The 19,612-nt window shown below is 38.7% G+C and overlaps 2 non-coding genes across 2 annotated transcripts; both read left to right on the forward strand.

Moving 5' to 3' along the window:
- The first annotated feature begins 2,236 nt into the window (after positions 1-2,236).
- On the forward strand, positions 2,237-2,308 carry trnap-agg (transfer RNA proline (anticodon AGG)). The gene has a single exon. It is a non-coding gene; the product is annotated as a tRNA-Pro (tRNA).
- A 2,029-nt stretch (positions 2,309-4,337) lies between these two features.
- trnap-agg (transfer RNA proline (anticodon AGG)) lies at positions 4,338-4,409 on the forward strand. Its single transcript has one exon. It is a non-coding gene; the product is annotated as a tRNA-Pro (tRNA).
- Positions 4,410-19,612: the final 15,203 nt, after the last annotated feature.

Genomic DNA, 19,612 nt, shown 5'->3' on the forward strand with positions numbered 1-19,612 from the left:
GAAGTGAAAAATAAAAATAATCGTATGAGCTCCAAACTTTGCATACCCGTGTCGCATGGTGGTTAATCAAAGTCAATAAATAAAATGATTTATCGTATAGTAATTTACAGGCGAAGAAAACGAATTGGAAAAAAATTATCTTATAAGAAACAGACTTAAATGGAAAGTTATCACCACAACGGAAAATGGCAGTTGTACTTCCTTTGAAGGCTGGCGTCCTTCAACATCTGCAATAAGATGCTGCAGATGTTCTATCAGACGGTTGTGGCGAGTGCCCTCTTCTACGCGGTGGTGTGCTGGGGAGGCAGCATTAAGAAGAAAGACGCCTCACGCCTGGACAAACTGGTGAGGTAGGCAGGCTCTATTGTTGGCATGGAGCTGGACAGTCTGACATCTGTGGCAGAGCGACGGGCGCTCAGCAGGCTCCTATCAATTATGGAAAATCCACTGCATCCACTAAACAGTGTCATCTCTAGACAGAAGAGCAGCTTCAGCGACAGACTGCTGTCACTGTCCTGCTCCACTGACAGACTGAGAAGATCGTTCCTCCCCCAAATATGCGACTCTTCAATTCCACCCAAGGGGTAAATGTTAACATTATATAAAGTTATTGTCTGTTTTTACCTGAATTATTATCAATCTTTAATTTTTGTTTTTTGTATCAGTAAGGTGCTGCTGGAGTATGTGAATTTCCCCTTGGGATTAATAAAGTATCTATCTATCTATCTATCTATCTATCTATCTATCTATCTATCTATCTATCTATCTATCTATCTATCTATCTATCTATATGAAATTGGTTGTCTGGGCTTTGAAAAGGTTCCTAATATTTGGACAAAACAAAAATGCTTAACGTAAAGTAGGCTACAGGATACAACACACAGTTGCTGTGGTCAGAAAAATCGTAAAGATGCGTGCTGGCGTGCATTTGCTGCCTTGATCTGTCTTCATCCCTGACTCCATAGATCGCCTCCGAGATGCCCTGGATTACAATATCTCGAGATGTGACCCACTTCCTGTATACCGACAACTTGATCAGACCGTTCTGCAGGTTAGGAGGCTTATTGGCTCTGTGAGACAACTGGTGTCAAACAGCAGTGACTTGAAGAGGTATAGTCACATGAGATACTAAAACCTTTACAATTTCTTTTGTTTGTTTTTTCAACACTCCAACAATAAGCGTGACGTGTCTGGTTTCCATCAATAGCTTACTTCCACATTTTGTGCTTTTTCATAAAAAAACGAAATAACGGTTTTATGCAGCGCATATTCAAGTCTGTAAACGTCTACCTTAGACTGAAATGTTTGTCAATTTTTCCAAATCAGTTAATCGACATTACGGACATTGAGTTTGAGACGGTTTGGGCAGACCCTCTTCGGCAAGTGCAGGCTCCTTGTTTGTCGCAAATGCTTCTAGAAAATGTCCTTGCTGCGTAGCTGCAATAGGTGACGGATGGACAGATAAGTAGAAATGTTTATGTGACTGTGCGCTTGTTGGGATTGTTAGTCAGGAAAGTGTGGCTCTGTAAAAAACTATTAAACATTACAGTCAGTCCTGGTTTATAAAGCGGAGTTCGCAAGGCACAGAGTGCCTGACAAAAATGCAAATTGCAACTTCAGGAGGTAGCAAGATTGTCAAATGCAAATTATACGACGAAGTGCAAGTGTTATCTCCCCAGCACGCTCACTGCTTCCAGGAGAGAAGGCACCGACCACCGCAGTGACCACCAGGAACGAGCGCGGCAAGAAATGATGAAGTGCTCCAAAAACAGTTCGATGGATTCTAGTAGAGCACGACCCGCGTATTGAGTTTTATTGACAATTTTATATAAAACCACTGCAGACATTTGCTGCATATTTAAATAAAAAAAATGTCAAAAAGAAATGTAGGGCAAACCACCGGCTATAAAAATAAACGAGACTTACGGAATTGTCAATTCTTAAACGTAACAGTAGAGGGAGCCACAGGCAAGGAAATTGTAGGCAACACATTCCACCCAACCCCCCCAATTCTGTACACGTTGCTAAAATTTTACAATACCAGGCAGGGACCACAAAGTCTTTAAAGGAAAGATGTGAGAAACGTTTTAGAAAACATTAGTACATGTTTTCACTTAGAATAATTTGAGTAATGTGCATAGGCCTGCTTTTAAACTATATTGTAAAAATCTTATATATATAGTAATAGACAAATACCAAAAGACAGCTAAAATACACAAAAAGCAAGAGTATAGGTGGCTCGTTGGTCTAGGGGTATGATTCTCGCTTAGGGTGCGAGAGGTCCCGGGTTCAAATCCCGGACGAGCCCAATTTTAATTCCTTCTTCAAAGCAATCATTTTCCTTCACATCCAATTTTTAAAGGCACCTTAATCCAATTTGTTAGTAAGACTTCTTATGGTGTGAAGAATAATCAGTATTAATTTACTAGGCAACATTTACCCATTAAGATTGTATGTAAGACTAGTTGTATGTCCAAACACTTTTACAGAGCGTAAAAGTTAGGCAGGGCTGTGATTGTGTGTGTGTGAATGTGTGCTTCTGTACAAGTAAATAAATATTCAATACACATATGAAGGCATAAATAACATAGCATAACAGTCAAAAGATTACACATGTGACTGTTTTTTTGCCATAGAATTGTAGCTGTAGGTTTTGATCTAATTCAATTGGCCTAATTAAGAAGTCAGTCCTTAACAATTACAGAATTTATTTCATTTTTTTGACTTTCTAGTGTTCTTAGTCATTCTTAAAAATCCTTGTCACTCTAGAATGTATATCTGGTCTCTTGTGTGGTTTGCTGATCATCATGTGATTTGACTGTCGTTAAAGTCTCTTTCTCCAAAGACCGTATCTCTTCTCCTCCCATCACTCCATGAATTCCCTCCGCCAATAAGAAGCAGTAAAAATAGTTCTCATTAATTTCTATTTAAAATCTTCCTTCCTTAAAAATAATTATTTCAACATGTCTTACATTGGTTTTTCTTTTCTTTCCTTTAAGATGTATTTAATTTTGCTATTCCCTTTTATATAACACATTATTAAATTCTCCTAGATGTTTTGTTGAGCCCACCACAAGTATGTTATTATTTTACATTGCTCCCTTTTCAGTTCATTGCTTTCTTCATCATCCTTGACAAGCTCAAATTGTAAAAGATCCCTTTTTAGGGGTCTGATGGCCTGCAACTATCCTTAGCACTTTTTTCATACATTCAAGAACCATCTAGAAGAATGTTCCAGGAAGAAAGTAGAAATATGTGGAATTAGCTATTACATTTTCCCTTGGATAAAAGCTAATTGCTCAAAACATTAAAAAGAGGAGCTGCATTGGACTGCAATAGATGATAATTAATTCAATGATTAAACGACGGAGGTGTACTTGTAATGGAGTAGTTTTATTGTCATATAAAAATGTAATATTGAAGAAAACAAAAACCCTATTTATTATGGTAGCTGCAACATCAATCTAACTCAGACCACTGACAAACTAAAACTTGACCCGATTAAGCCTGCCTTCATTGTTCTTCTGAACACATCACTTTGGCAACAAGCTTAAAAATGGGTGCACAATTTCTTCACAATCTTTTTTTTAATCAGATGATGACAGTCAACTATCTGAAATTGAAATTTAAGTTCATACCGAAGGGCTGCAGAATAATATTTATGTTATTAACATAATCTGTAGTGTATATTATTGCAACATGCATGTTTTGAAAATTATTCTACATATTGTATGTCCCAAAAAACAGAATTCTACGAATTTGGGACTGTTGTCTTCTGTGCAATACAGCAAAATAAAACAACTAGAGAAATGTTAAACTATAATTCTTGCAGATTTTCTATTTACAGCTTCAAATGTCGTTTAGTTCAATGTACACTTTTTTATACTACTTACTACATACAGTACATCCTACTACAACATATCAGTTGAATTTCAATTACAAACTTTAGGGTGTTGTACCGTTTTAGCCATTATGAATGTAGACAAAAGCCAAGCAAAATGACACCTTTTATTGGCTAACTAAAAAGATTAATAAAAGGTGTCATTTTGCTTGGCTTTTCAATTACAAACTTTTTAAGACATTACGAAGTTACAGTAGGTGGCGCTATAGACTCGGAAATAGGAATCAGGCGCGTCTACTATATACGTTGCAAAAAACGGAACGCTTTCTGAAATCCCAGTCCAAATATGCACCATAAACATGAGCACACGGCTTAGGAAACGTTTTTTCAATGAAGCAGCAGCTCATTCTTTATTTAATTCGACTTACATTATTTGCCATTATAATTCAAAACTCAGTCAACACGAGCAGTTACGCGTGCTGCTGTTCCCATTAAGGGCTCGTTGGTCTAGGGGTATGATTCTCGCTTAGGGTGCGAGAGGTCCCGGGTTCAAATCCCGGACGAGCCCTGTTTTAATCGCTATAAGCTTAATTTGAAACTTAAAAATACTTGTAGTATCATTGCTGAAAAAGAATCAAAAAGTAGAAACTGCTTGTGTTATAAATATCCCAAAGGACAATGTATTGCTCACGTGTGACATTTGGAGTGCAGACCGGCTTTCTTGACTTGCTGGTATTCACATGGTAAATAACTTAATTTCAAACGTAAATATAGAATCTTTACCAAAAAGGAATCAGGATGTTGTGTTAACCCTTATGTATGCAATGGGAAGTCAAGCAAAATTACACTATTTTTGGCTATAGTTAGACAATAAAAGGTGTAATTTTGCTTGAATTGTCATTGCAAAAAAGAACCAAAAAGTAGACGCTGCTTGCATAATAAATGTCCCAAAGGACTAAGTATTGCTCATGTGTGTCATTTGGAGCGTAGACAGGTTTTTCTGACTTGCTCGTACTCACACGGTAAATAAATCGTTAATTTGATATACATTTCGGTAAACATGCCCACTTGTTATTCATGTGGCCCCTATGCACCTGTCATTTACATTCATCTTTGAAAATCCAATCATTATTGGCTAACCTTTGGCAATATTAAAATTTAGGTGCAGTTGAGTTTGGATAAATCGTGCCATATTTGGAAGATGTCAGAAACAGCCTCCGCATTCAACACTTGTGAATACAAATGCGTTTTCTGCCTATGTATAACCCCTCGTAGGTGGAAAGTGATTTGAGTTTTGCTCGTATAAGATGATGTTGGATTGCAATCTGGACACACTGTAGACCTGGAGATACATCTTAATGGTAGCTGTACATGTACTCCGTTTTAATTATACAAAATGCCTCTTAAATCCACGGGTGTACATTTTTCTGTCTATGTAGTATTCATAACTACTGTATTAAAAAAATAAAATCGTTGGAAAGGCCAAAGCTCTCCAGTAGGGGCAGTGCTGAGCTACTTAAAATTGCGTGCCATACAGAAGATTTTCCATTCGCAGCAGCTTTACTTTGGAGAAATATTTGGGAATTTTAACAAAAGGCACTTTGTGTCCAATGTGTCATTGCTCTAATGCAGTCTACTTGGGCAAAAAGAAAAAAAAAAAAAACAAACTTTATACAGCTTCCAGTTATTTGGCTATATCAACACAAAGCCTATAGCACAGGTGTCGAACGCCAGTCCTGAAGGGCCGCAGTGGCTGCAGGTTTTCATTCTAACTTTCTTCTTCATTAGTGACCTGTTTTTTCTGCTAATTAACTTCTTTTGCCTTAGTTTTAATTAACTTGACTCAGGCCCCTTAGTCATCTCTTTTTCCTTAATTTGCAGCTAAACAATAATGAGACACAAAACAAGGTGCCACATGACCAGCTCCCCTGTATCCATCACACAGCATCTGAAAATAAAGAAAGTTGAAGGTCTCAGTAAGGTTGATCTCTCAGGTCACCAAAAAATTGTAACGGTGTTCTTAGAAAAAACAGAAACATCTACAGATTTGGAAATGTCTGCTGTGGTAGAATGAGAGCAGCAATAAGCAATTGAATTAAAAAATTACATTTGGAAAACTGGATGTTCCTGCCAATTGCGCTGTGATGTTTTCCCATTCAACCACAGTGTAAGGAAATCTTATATATCTGCTTGACATGCGCATAATACCATCCCATACAGATGGCATGGCATGACTCAGTGATGACTGAGAAATACCTGATTGGTCAGTCAGTTCACATTGAAAAGCTCCTGTAGCTAAAAACCCAAGGGTGGACAGAACTTGCAAAGGAGAAGGTTGAGCACAATTCCTCAAAGTTGGCCCCAGTTCAGCACTCAACTCTAAGAGGATAACTCATGGAAATTTAAATAGACTTAGAAGCCAGTCATCATCATGGGAAAAGAAATCAGTATGATCTCTAAATACGAGCTCTCTTCTAATTCTTCGTGAACGTGGAAATGGGCATATGCAACATTTTTGTGTGTATGCACCACTTATACATGAGGCCCCTGGTCTTTTTCTCCCATTTCAATCTGGCAGAAGGTAATGTCAAATCCAAACCAGTTCTGCCAGGTTCTACAACAGCTTCTACCCTCTGGCTGTCTGGATACTGAACTGTTATTATTTTTTATTTACTACTTACTATCTATTTTGAATTGTTCCTATCTATTTATGTATTTATAGTATAGTTGTTTACTTGTCTTGCACTTGTCCTGTATTTATGTGTATGGTTGCACCTCGGTCTCGGTAAACGTTATTTCATGCCTCTGTATGCTGCAGTACTGTGTATGAATGGTAGGACAATAAAGTCACTTGACTTCTTTGTTAGGCTTAAACATCTGTGTTATTTTAGCCAAATGAAATTCACCCTAGACATGATTAAGTCACCAAAATAACTTTAACTAGATGTCTGTCAGTTATTCTTATATATGTGCCTAATTCAATTCAGGGTCATGGGGGGATGAAGCCTATCCCAATAGTACTGGCCATAAGGCAGGTAACAGCCCTTGACCAAATGCTAGTCCATTGCAGAGCCCACCAATGCACACAATAATAGCTCCATTTTACCTTTTTGGAAATGTTAGGGTAAAACTCACACAGACACAAGGGAGCAAATGCAAACCCTGCCTTGACAGAATCCTGCCATGTGATTAAAGCCCAGGGTGTTGGAACCTAGAGGTGGACCACAGTCCAATGCATCTCTCTTTAATTATTGTTACTTAGTTTAATGATCCTAGTGATATGCACCAAAAGCATTGTTAGAATTTATTTTGGTTTGCAAAATATTTCAGCATTGTGCATTATATTCCTATGCTAACAGAATTAATTTCTCCAGAAATCAAGAAATTAAATGAACTTGAAAATACACAGTACTTGGCTGTGTTAGCAATAGCTAAGTCAATTTATCATCTCTACATGTTTGTGGACAGTGATCAAAATGAAATGTGCTTGAATATCCCCCATCATGTATCTTAAAGATTTCTTCATAAACCCTATTTGAACTTTACAATTTTCTATCACATTCATTTGCTTTGTGATTTGGTAACATGTTGTAATTTCTTGCCTGCAGAAGTGTAGCATGTAGGAAGACTTTGAATGTACGATGGTTGTGAGATGAGCCTGAATTTGACACTGGGAGGTGAATTAACCTTGTATACTTAGTGGTGTGCATTGAATCCGAAACGATGTAAGGGCTACTTCAGAGATGTGGAAATCATAGTAAAAATGATCAACAGCCACGTGCAATATCTTTTTGGAGATGAATATTTCTGATGAACAGACATCAGAAGGGCAGCATGCTGAAGCAGATGTTAGTGCTGCTGCCACATAGCTTCAAAGATGTGGATTTAATCATGGTGGATAGTGAATATAATCAAATTGTACTTCTCTCTATTTTGGTTTATGCATTAAATGATTATGGAGGCATATACTTTTTTTTACATATTTATACATATATTTAACTTTGAATTCATACACATACAAAAGTATTTTAGCTTGGTACTATCTTTCTTTGACTGTCTGGATTTTCTATGAGTTTTCCCTCACATATCCACATTTATCTGATGTGAGTGAGTGTGCCCCGTGATTGTGACTGGAAAAGGTAATTATAAGCATAAAAATAAAGGCGGGGTACCATTTATTTTTGCACAATATGATTACAGTATGTGGATTATGAGGATTTGGTAGCACGTGCTATGGACCAGTGGAAGGTTTTATAGAACTAGAGGGTAAAGCACAATAATACATCTGTAATCATGAATGAAAAGAAGACAAATACATGATCAAAATGAGAGAAGAACATAGCTATGCATTCATTAATAACTTCCAAGTAAGCAAATACTATTTTAGTGGAGAAAGAGAATACAAATGCCTTGTATTCAATTTAACATAAAGAAAGGATAGATCAGAATCAAACCTGATTAAAAGCAGCCAACTAGTATTGGCATACCTTCCAAAAGCTGTTAAGAACTTCCTTAATTTCCAGCAGAGCTAAACTACAGATCTTCAAAACTGTGATCTGACCAATGGTACAGTACAAAGAGACCTAGTTCTTTACCGCAGTTGACAAACAGGCCCTTAATATCTAAGGAAGGTACTTTTTTAAGAAAAACTTTTTGACCAATAGAGCAAGCTGAGGAATGGAGAATTATAATTAATAAGGAGCTATATGATCTATATCAAGGACCAAGATCAAGTCACAGAGATTGCGAGAGCTAGGACATATAGGGAGAATGCCTGATACAAAAAATCTTTTCAGAGTAAGCCCACAAGAAGGAGGACGTTTGGCAGACCAAAGAAGAGCTGGCTGGGTGATGTGGAAGAAGACATTAAAAAGTTAGGGGTAAGAACATAGAGAGGAAAGGCAGCTGAGAGATCACAGTGGCAAAAAGTCATAGCGGAAGCCAAGGCTCTATAAGTGCCATAGTGTCATGGTGTAAGGTAACACAGAGTAATAATTCTTCTGACACCACATGAAGGCGAGACAATGAGGTAAGTCATAAATGTGAGCAATTAGTACATCACTGTGATTTACGCATTAAATTGTTATGGCGGCAAATAATTTACACATAGATTTAAATTGCATTTATACTCACAAGTATTTTAGATTGTGCTAGGAAAAGCATATTGCTTAAAGCAGATGTTATTTGAGGATCACCTAAGCTGTGAGACAAGGCCCCTTTAAATTTAGCATAAAGAAAAAAAAAAGCTAAAAACATGAATGATGTAAAGGCCAGGCATAACAGTCTTTATCTAGGACAATTAAAATATTTATTGAAGTAATTTATGTGAATATTTGAAAATGATGATAAAAAGAGCTCTCACTACACCCTGCTGATTATTGTCCACCAGTCTCAGTTTTATAAACAGACAGAAAATTCTGTTTAGCTTTTGGGTGTCATTTCCATCCATCCATCCATCCATTTTCCAACCTGCTGAATCCAAACACAGGGTCACGGGGGTCTGCTGGAGCCAATCCCAGCCAACACAGGGCATAAGGCAGGAACCAATCCCGGGCAGGGTGCCAACCCACCGCAGGACACACACAAACACACCCACACACCAAGCACACACTAGGGCCAATTTAGAATCGCCAATCCACCTAACATTTCTTTGAAACAAACTACCTGCACAAGAAGGGTCTGGCTGAAGACCTCCAATAACAGATATCTCTGTGGCTGATGTCATTTAGGGGCCTGTGGCTGGAGGTGTGAAGTGGAGAGTCTTGAAACTGAGCTAACTTGAAAATGTGCTGCTCAGTAGGCCCCCAAGACAAAAATGTAGGTTTAGGAAAAAATGTATGTGTGCATGGAAAGGAAGATATAGATACTGAACATAAATGATTAAACAAATATAGGTGAATTTCACAGATAGATAGATAGATAGATAGATAGATAGATAGATAGATAGATAGATAGATAGATAGATAGATAGATAGATAGATAGAATATAATGAAGTATAATATGAATATAATGAAGTATAATATAAATTAATAAGTGTACAATTTCAATATCAAAGACAGTTTAGTACTTTTATATTTGTGCCATAGCAGAAATTTCTTTAAAACTAGTTACATTGCATGCATGATTAACTAGCTAACATCTACAAGTACTCCTATGTTAAATACACTGTGATGAATACCAAGATGAAAAGACTTTGATACATTGATAGCAGTTAAGCCCAACAACATTTGTTTAACAACAAATCATTCATCTGTAGCCTAACATCACTAATCACACTTTTCCACTGATACCAGCCAAGGAAAATGCCTCATAAAATAATAAATGTGCACTTGGTACTAGATACTAGCTACTGTCGTGCTGTCCCCAGCAGTGTAGCTCAATTAAGATCACTGATTGTCCTTATCATGGTCACACTCTCTATCTGCGATCCACCAAAAACTATCCTCATCTTTTGCTTGGGTCTGCTATTTTTCTCTCTTCTGAAAGACTCTGCCTGTTCTTGCAGAATGCAGCACAAGCAAACTCAAGAATTGTTTTATACAGTTCTCCATGTTCCTTTGTGACAGATTGCTGTCAATCAGGGATCCAGCTCCACACATTTTCAGGTCAGTAAGCTGGATGCTACAATGCTAAAGTATTTCCATGAAGCGATGTCACAATAATGGATAATGTTAAATATCCATTTTTTATTTCCATGAGATGATGCCAAGGTCCTGCAGCTTTAGCAACTACAGAGGGATCTGCTACTGTAAGTAATTCGAACTGATTTTTATTTTTAATTACGTTTTGTAGCAGTTTTGCCAATCATTTCTTAAGTATGTGTTTTGAAAATATTCTGTTGCCAAAGTTAACAATGCACATTCTAAACTATAAGATTGTGTAACAGGAATAATATTTAACAAGAGAGTGAATTTAGATAGTAGCTGATCAAACATGTGCATGATGTAAATAGTTTCTATTACAATACAAATATAGGTGGAAATAGCAAACTATTTTGTCATTGAAGTCATGCATTCTTTAATTTATTATATTAGGCTTTTTTAGTGAAATAAAGCCATGTTATTTATTTATTTACTTGCCACAGCACCTGTCACAGACAGGTAATAGAATAATTAAAAAATGTTTGCCCTACGTGTATTTTCAGCACCTTTCTTCCGTATTCGTGTGTGCTTAAAAGTCTCTTCAGTGGTGCTGCCTGCCTTGAATGCCTGCATCTCATACTCTTTCATTATTTGCAAGTCACATTTCTCATCTCCTCTCTGGTTTTATTGTTGCTGTTTTTAAAGGTGACTCTCTCTCTCTGGCTTTTATGTCTTCACTCGTCTTCATGCATCTCACACTCCTACTTCCTCTTTCATTATACAATACAATACAATTTATTTTTGTATAGTATAGCCCAAAATCACACAAGAAGTGCTGCAATGGGCTTTAACAGGCCCTGCCTCTTGACAGCTCCCCAACCTTGACTCTTTAAGAAGATAAGGAAAAACTGCTCCAAAGCTAGACTGGCCAATCACATTGTTCAGGGACATTGGACACACAGTCCTTAATGTTGTATTCTATAATGGATACTCAAAAGGCATATCTGCTTTTATATGCACACATCATTCAGTGCCAAGAATCTGCACTTCACACCTACAGTTACAGGCCCCTGAACAATGTCACAGTGTCCTGTGGCTGCAAGGGGTCTGCCACTGGAGGTCTGCAGCCAGACTCTATTGACCTCTACACAGTAAGAAGCTCCAAGAACTCAGGAACTAACAAGATATTCACAAATGTTTCTGATTCTGATAATGATGTTAATGCCATGCTCCATGTATCTATAACTGTTTGTATATACAACATAAAACCAGCCAAGCTAAGTTTGATTTTTCTGGAATATTCAAGTGTTTTGTCCTTTGCCATCTGTGTTTGTGGGTTTGCAATTGGTTTTGAAATTAAATAAAATGTTTTTCAGTCAGTGCATGCCCCTGATAATACAAATACCTGGATGCATATTAATGATATTGTATAATACATTTCCTATTACCTCTTTAATTTTGAAAAGCTGCACAATAACAAATTCCTACTTGCATGCTGAATAATATATTAACATCATCTTTGCTTTGAATATTCTTCAAACACCCTCCATGACAACATTTCTCATAGCAAACTCAGAGTAGAAAAATATGTTCCAAAAGACAGAATTACTCTGCACTCTTAAAAATAAAGGTATCAAAGTGGTTCTTCAAATTAATGCTATAGGAGGACCATTTTTTGTTCCCAAAAGAAACATCTACATGAAGGTTACAGAAAAAAAACTTTGTTTATTTTGATTTGCAACTGTATTCATAAGTAGCTTATTTTGTCCACATATTAGGAACATTTTCAAAGTGCAAAGAAAGAAATTCATATGCAAAGAACCCTTCTCAGAATGAAATCGTTGATTATCAAGCAATGGTTCAACAAGGAACCACACAGTTCATTAAAGTGTTATAACAGAACCATTATTTTTAAGTGTGGGATATGAAAAAAGATCAGTATCAAGAACAGGTTACCATTATTTTGTGGAAAAGCTGGGTTGATTTGCGTTGCACTTTAAATTTTTTTCCCTTTATTTATTGTAAAGTAGATGGTAGTACCAGGTTCTTCCAACTGGACAGATGTAGACAGCAAACGAGCAATGTCTCAAACATGACTACAATATAGTGGTCAATGAAAAAGGAGAATTGGTCCATATAATGAGCGTATGATGATCTACTGATATTCCACCAAAGGAAAAATCTGTTAGTGATGGAGTCAAGGGCACAGCCAAAAATGGGGCCAAGAAACACAGGTACTAGCTTGCATTCCATGCCTGCTTGGGCCTGTTCTTTGGAATTTTGAGAGATGGACACGAAGTACAATTGTCTTAGTGGCTACCAGTAGATGTACCGTGCTGCTGGCAGGCAGAGAGTTTTGCTAGTAGAAATGTCTGGACTTGACCTAATGTGCATGCCTGAAGAAGACAGATCTAAAGTGGAAAAACAAGAATGCAAGATCACACAGTTAAACATATTCATCAAAAGTGGAGGGAGGTATAAGGTAGTGAGATGTGGAGTTGCACAACACGAGCCAAACAGACAAAATCTTAAAACTGCACAATTATAGGTTGTGTCATTTGTTAAACTATTGTATACTAAAGGATAATTATAATGCAAAAAATATGTGAACCAAGTTAAGTTGTCTTTGTAATGCGCAGTGTGGTGAATCTGACAATGCAAAGAACACTATGATATAAAGTTTGGCTGATAGTCACTGAACAAAATTCCATTTGGAGTTAATTCTGCATCCTACTTGATGCTAACAGACTGGACTAAGTTCAGATTCCTGTAAGTGTGTAATGGAAAAATCCATTTTAAAAATGTATAGATGGATGGAAATTTCATTGTATTCCATTTTATTTTGACTTAATGCCAGTAGCATTCCAGATCCTTTTTTATTGTTTATTCAATTTTGAAGATATTTTTATGTGTTCATTGTGATACCATTTTTTGTGGTGTAGTTTCCATGCAGTGGTCACTGTTTTGGATTTTTTAAATTCTGGGATGCACTCTCAGTATGCTGGAGGTACTAGTGGAGGAGAGAATGAAGATAAAAGTGATGGTCACTGTCAACAATGCTGCACGTCCTGCCTTTGACACACTTATATTGGGTATTTTCAGTCAAAGAATTATTCATCAGATGTGTGCCAATAAATGCTACCCTCATTCATGTAGCAACACCCCTTTATAATGCTTCACGGTCACTGCTCTCTTATCTTTAGCCAAGTCAGAAGTTTTTCTTGTTGTTAGTAACTCTGGTGTGCATTTCAGTGGGATCATTGTTGTGATTTGCTTTAATATTACTTGAGTCTCTGTAAAAAGCTACATTTCCATTTGTGACAAAAAATGCACTATCTATCTATCTATCTATCTATCTATCTATCTATCTATCTATCTATCTATCTATCTATCTATCTATCTATCTATCTATCTATCTATCTATCTATCTATCTATCTATCTATCTATCTATCTATCTATCTATCTATCTATCTAGTGATATTGCAGGTTGCTAGTCACATGCTTAGATGCTGGAGTAAAGCATGATGCCATCAAAACAATAGTCTGACATTGTGGTCAGCAACACAGGAGCACCACAAGGGACTGCACTTTCTCCGGTCCTGTTCAGCCTATATACATCGGACTTCCAATACAACTTGGAGTCCTGCCATGTGCAAAAGTTCGCTGATGACACTGCTATCGTGGGCTGCATCAGGAATGGGCTGGAGGATGAGTATAGGGACCTAATCAATGACTTTGTTAAATGGTGCAACTCAAACCACCTACAACTGAACATCAGCAAAACCAAGGAGCTGGTGGTGGATTTTAGGAGGCCTAGACCCCTCATAGACCCCGTGATCATCAAAGGTGATTGTGTGCAGATGGTGCAGACCTATAAATATCTTGCAGTGCAGCTGGATGATAAATTAGACTGGACTGCCAATACTGATGCGCTGTGCAAGAAAGGACAGAGCCGACTATACTTCCTTAGAAGGCTGGCGTCCTTCAACGTCTGCAATAAGATGCTGCAGATGTTCTATCAGACAGTTGTGGCAAGCGCCCTCTTCTACGCAGTGGTGTGCTGGGGAGGCAGCATTAAGAGGAAAGACGCCTCACGCCTGGACAAACTGGTGAGGAAGGCAGGCTCTATTGTTGGCATGGAGCTGGACAGTTTAACATCTGTGGCAGAGCGAAGGGCGCTCAGCAGGCTCCTATCAATTATGGAGAATCCACTGCATCCACTAAACAGTGTCATCTCTAGACAGAATAGCAGCTTCAGCGACAGACTGCTGTCACTGTCCTGCTCCACAGACAGATTGAGGAGATCGTTCCTCCCCCAAACTATGTGACTCTTCAATTTTACCCGGGGGGGTAAACGTTAACATTTAACATTATACAAAGTTATTGTCTGTTTTTCACCTGCATTATTATCTTTCTTTAATTTAATATTATTTATTGTATCAGTATGCTGCTGCTGGAGAATGTGAATTTCCCATTGGGATTAATAAAGTATCTATCTATCTATCTATCTATCTATCTATCTATCTATCTATCTATCTATCTATCTATCTATCTATCTATCTATCTATCTATCTATCTATCTATCTATCTATCTATCTATCTATCTATCTATCTATCTATCTATCTATCTATCTATCTATCTAGTATTTAAGATGAAAGTGTGATGGACAGGTCTTTTTCACCTCTGGCTACAATGTTAATACTTGGCAAGAGAAATGCAGGCCAGCCATATGGTGTAGTTTGGTTGTTCAACTAGTGTCCAAGTTTAAAGTACATAAAATTGAACGTTATAGTATCATTCCAGGAAGAGAGTGGGCTGCCTACAGCAAACAGAAAATGCAGTAGACAATTGCAAGTAATAACTTTATGTTGATTTCCAATGAATACCTTAGTTTGGGTAGAACTGCCACTACATCATCTCAGATAAAAAGCATGCTTGGTGTCAGTCAAGAATATGCTGGCAACTACTCTCAAATTCTGACCTCCAATGAAGTGAGCTATAATAAATACTAGGGGGCTCCACCCCCTGCTCGCTTCGCTCGCCAACCCCTGGTGTTGGGAATGACAAAGAGCGTGATGTATGAATGAGATATAGAATAGTGTGAAGGTGTAGATGATGCAAATAGAAAGCAAACAATAAAGTGTGTGGCACAGTGTAAAGGTTTATTGGAAAATGTCTTTGTACACGCTGTTTAAGTGTAAAAGGTAATTCTAGGTCAGAACTTGTAAGGTCAATGAAGATGGTTATTGTCGTGATCAGAGTCAAGTTTGTCAGAGCTTAGAAAGAGTTGTGTCTCTCCAGGAAGTAATGCAATGACTTGGGTATTTATGTTTTCCATATTAATATTTTTTGGACATAATATAGTGCGTTGTGTTAAAAGGGGCATTTGGTCTAATGAGATTGCTGTTCCAAATCTCTCTGTAACTAATTCGTCGCAGATAAAGGCTTGAGGAATTGTAATAATATGTGGCTGAAGTCCATCTGTATTGGTGAGTGTACCATCTCCCAGTTGTAATAACCAATTGTTATGATCTGGATGTGGACATCGCATGTTTTGTACTAACTGTATCTTTTGAAAGCAATGCCAATTGTCTGCGTATTTTAAGGTGCACTGAACAATAGTTGAGCGCATGGAATGTGGAACAATAGCTAAGCACTGTCTAAAATCTCCTCCTAATAAAAGTACCTTTCCTCCAAAGGGAATATTATTATTAATAAACGTTTGTAGAAGTTTATGAATGGTGTTGAGTAAGTGAGTGGATGCCATTGTACATTCATCAATAATTAACAGTTTTGCAAGACGGATGTCATGTGCAGTGCCACTGTTAATGTTCATAGTGGATACCGATTTGTAGGATCTAATGCAGTTCATAAAGATTTCACTTTCAGGTACATCGTTAGTTAGAAGCTTCTGTAGATATTCAGGATATGAATGTAAAGGAGGCAGTCTAATTTGACCCTTTTGATAACAACGTGTAAATTCATTACTTGTATTGCCAGTTGTTTCTTCAGGGAAGTTAAGTGAATGATAATGATTGCAAATGATATTCATTAATCCCAATGAATTTTCCTAATTAGTGGACTCATTATTGAATGCGTTGTCAGCTAACTGGCGCAAGCGTTTAGCAGGTGTCTGTCGTTGATGACTGTGACGTGTATCTTTTGCTTGTGCCGTTTGAGAGTCGCGTCGTTGTATGTCCATTATTTGGGACGTGTTGTTTTGGAGGTGTAATCGATTTGCCTGTGCTGTGTGAGAAGCCCGTTGTAGTTTACGGCGTGCATTGTTTGTATTGAGCCTTGCCCGTTTTTGTATGTCGGTCAGTTGAGCTTTCTCTTTTTGGAGCCTTGCGTGCTTGTTTTCCGGCAGTCCAGATGCGCGGTGTAGACGTCTGCATTTATTTATTTTGTCCCTTCGCTGCTGTTTCTGTATGTCTGAGACGGGAGGTGTTTCGTTTTGAACCCGTGCCTGTTTCGATGCAGTACTGTGAGACGCGCGCTGCATGCGTCCACGTTCAGTGTGTCAGTCTATTTGGGTTCGTTTCTGTAACTGTGTTAGTTGAGCTTTGCGTTTTTGGAGCCGAGACATTTTTTCTTCCAGAGTTTCAGAAGCGCGTTGGAGCCGACGTGTATTGTTTTTTTTTCATGCGGGTTCGTGTGTTTGGTCCCGTTACTCGAGCCGTATCGTTTTGTACCCATGATCGTGAATTCATGAATTGTTTGTTCTTCAGCGTTAGAAATATGGATAAGTAATAAGGAGGATCGCACTCACTGTTAATATGGAGCCTTTTCTGCGGTTGAACGGTTAATAGTGCCTTATTGTAATGAGATCCACCTATGCTGCATAGTGTGAACGTGTTGAGATGACGTATGTTTAATACGGACGGTTCATTTAGAAATGGGGCTTTGTGTGTCATTTGTTATTTATGTTACTGTGGTCGAGGGTCTGAATCGTCGTTTTTGTGTACGTTTCGTGTGCTATGGCCGTAGTCTGTCCCGTTTCGTGTCCAATGGGCTTTGTGTGGTGCTCGCGGCTTCTTTTTTTTTGTGTGCTAGGGGATTGTTGAATCCTCCTCTTTGTGTGTCCCGTTTCGTGTGCAACGGCGTCTGACTCCTTTTTTCTGTGGTCTGACTCCTTTTTTGTGTGCGCGATGCCTCATTTCTTATTTTACGTTGCATTCCATCCGGTTCCCGTTGCTTGCGGGGGGTGGGGAGATTTGTGGGGCACCTGCGCAGTACGTCTTTTGTGGCCACGGCACATTGCCGGATGTCCCTGCGTCCATCCGGTTTAGCATTCTCGGTTAGTAATGTGGATAGCTATGTATATATCTCCATATGAAAATGATTTGCCATATTTCAATGACAACATTGCAGTTAACAAAACTTAATTTTTGTAGGGAGAACCCTTTAGCCCAATATTTACTGATTTTTACAGCAGTACTTGCAGTACATTCAGTGTCTCTCAATGTTTCCATAGCAGTATAGATATGCCAACTCTCTTTGAGATTAATTTCTGCAAGGTCAACAAGTCAGGCTCATAGAGATGTACTACAGTGATTTGGCAACTTCTTTCAAGAACCGATCTTCCCACAGGAACAGCAATCAATCAATCTTTATTTTACTTAGCTTGATCAATGTCATACACCATCACAAGATGCTTAACAACGAAAGCAAGATTACTGTACAGATTATATCCGCCTCATTGGTTAGAAACCCAGATAGCATTCATTTCATTATTTTGTGGTACCAGAAAATATGATGATTAGAACATGGAATGTGCTGTATCATGAACTCCTGTAATGGTTAGCAATAAATAAAATGCAGACAGTCCCATATACTGTGTTTAGCTTCATTTTAAAGGCTATAATTTTCTGAGCTGAGTTTTAAGGCATCTTTGAACGTCTTTCCATAAAACAAATTAAATGTGCTCTCTCTTAATACTCCAACCCAACGTACATGTCCTGTGTTTCAGGCTAACATACAGGTACTTGGGAAAATAGTTATTTCTCTTCAGGGTTTGTAAGTGGATTAAGCAAGAACATCTGCAGAATCTTATTGCAGATGTTGAAAGACGCCAGCCTTCTAAGGAATTATAGTCGGCTCTGTCCTCTCTTGCACAGAGCATCAGTATTGGCAGTCCAGTCCAATTTATCACCCAGCTGCACTCCCAGGTATTTATAGGTCTGTACCCTCTGCACACAGTCACCTCTGATGATCACGGGGTCCATGAGGGGCCTGGGCCTCCTAAAATCCACCACCAGCCCCTTGTTTTGCTGGTGTTCAGGTGTAGGTGGTTTGAGTCACACCGTTTAACAAAGTCCTTGATTAGGTCCCTATACTCCTCCTTCTGCCCACTCCTAATGTAGCCCATGATAGCAGTGTCATCAGCGAACTTTTCCACGTGGCAGGACTCCGAGTTGTATTGGAAGTCCAATGTATATAGGCTGAACAGGACCAGAGAAAGTACAGTCCCCTGCGGTGCTCCTGTGTTGCTGACCACAATGTCAGACCTGCAGTTCCCGAGACACACATACTGAGGTCTGTCTTTAAGATAGTCCACGATCCATGCCACCAGGTATGAATCTACTCCCATCTCTGTCAGCATTTACCCTAAGGAGCAGAGGTTGGATGGTGTTGAAGGCGCTAGAGAAGTCCAGAAACATAATTCTTACAGCACCACTGCCTCTGTCCAAGTGGGAGAGGGATCGGTGTAGCATGTAGATGATGGCATCCTCCGCTCCCACCTTCTCCTGGTATGCAAACTGTAGAGGGTCAAGGGCGTGACGGACCTGTGGCCTCAGGTGGTGAAGCAGCAGCCGCTCCATGGTTTTTATCACATGCGATGTCAGAGCGACAGGCCAGAAGTCATTCAGCTCACTAGGATGTGATACCTTTGGGACTGGGGTGATGCAAGATGTTTTCCAAAGTCTCGGGACTCTCCTCTGTTCCAGGCTCAGGTTGAAGATGCGCTGTAGAGGACTCCCTAGCTCCAACGCACAGGCCTTCAGCAGTCGTGGCAATACTCCATCTGGACCCGCTGCTTTGCTGGCACAAAGTCTCCTCAGCTTTCTGCTTACCTGGGCTGCTGTAATTGTGGGTTGGGGTAAACTCTCTCCTATGCTGGTATCAGCAGAAGGATGGGTGGAGGGTGCAGTACTCTGAGGTGAGCGTGGGTTAGGGTGGTCAAACC

Source organism: Erpetoichthys calabaricus, chromosome 2 (assembly GCF_900747795.2).
Source record: "Erpetoichthys calabaricus chromosome 2, fErpCal1.3, whole genome shotgun sequence".
Lineage (NCBI taxonomy): Eukaryota > Metazoa > Chordata > Cladistia > Polypteriformes > Polypteridae > Erpetoichthys > Erpetoichthys calabaricus.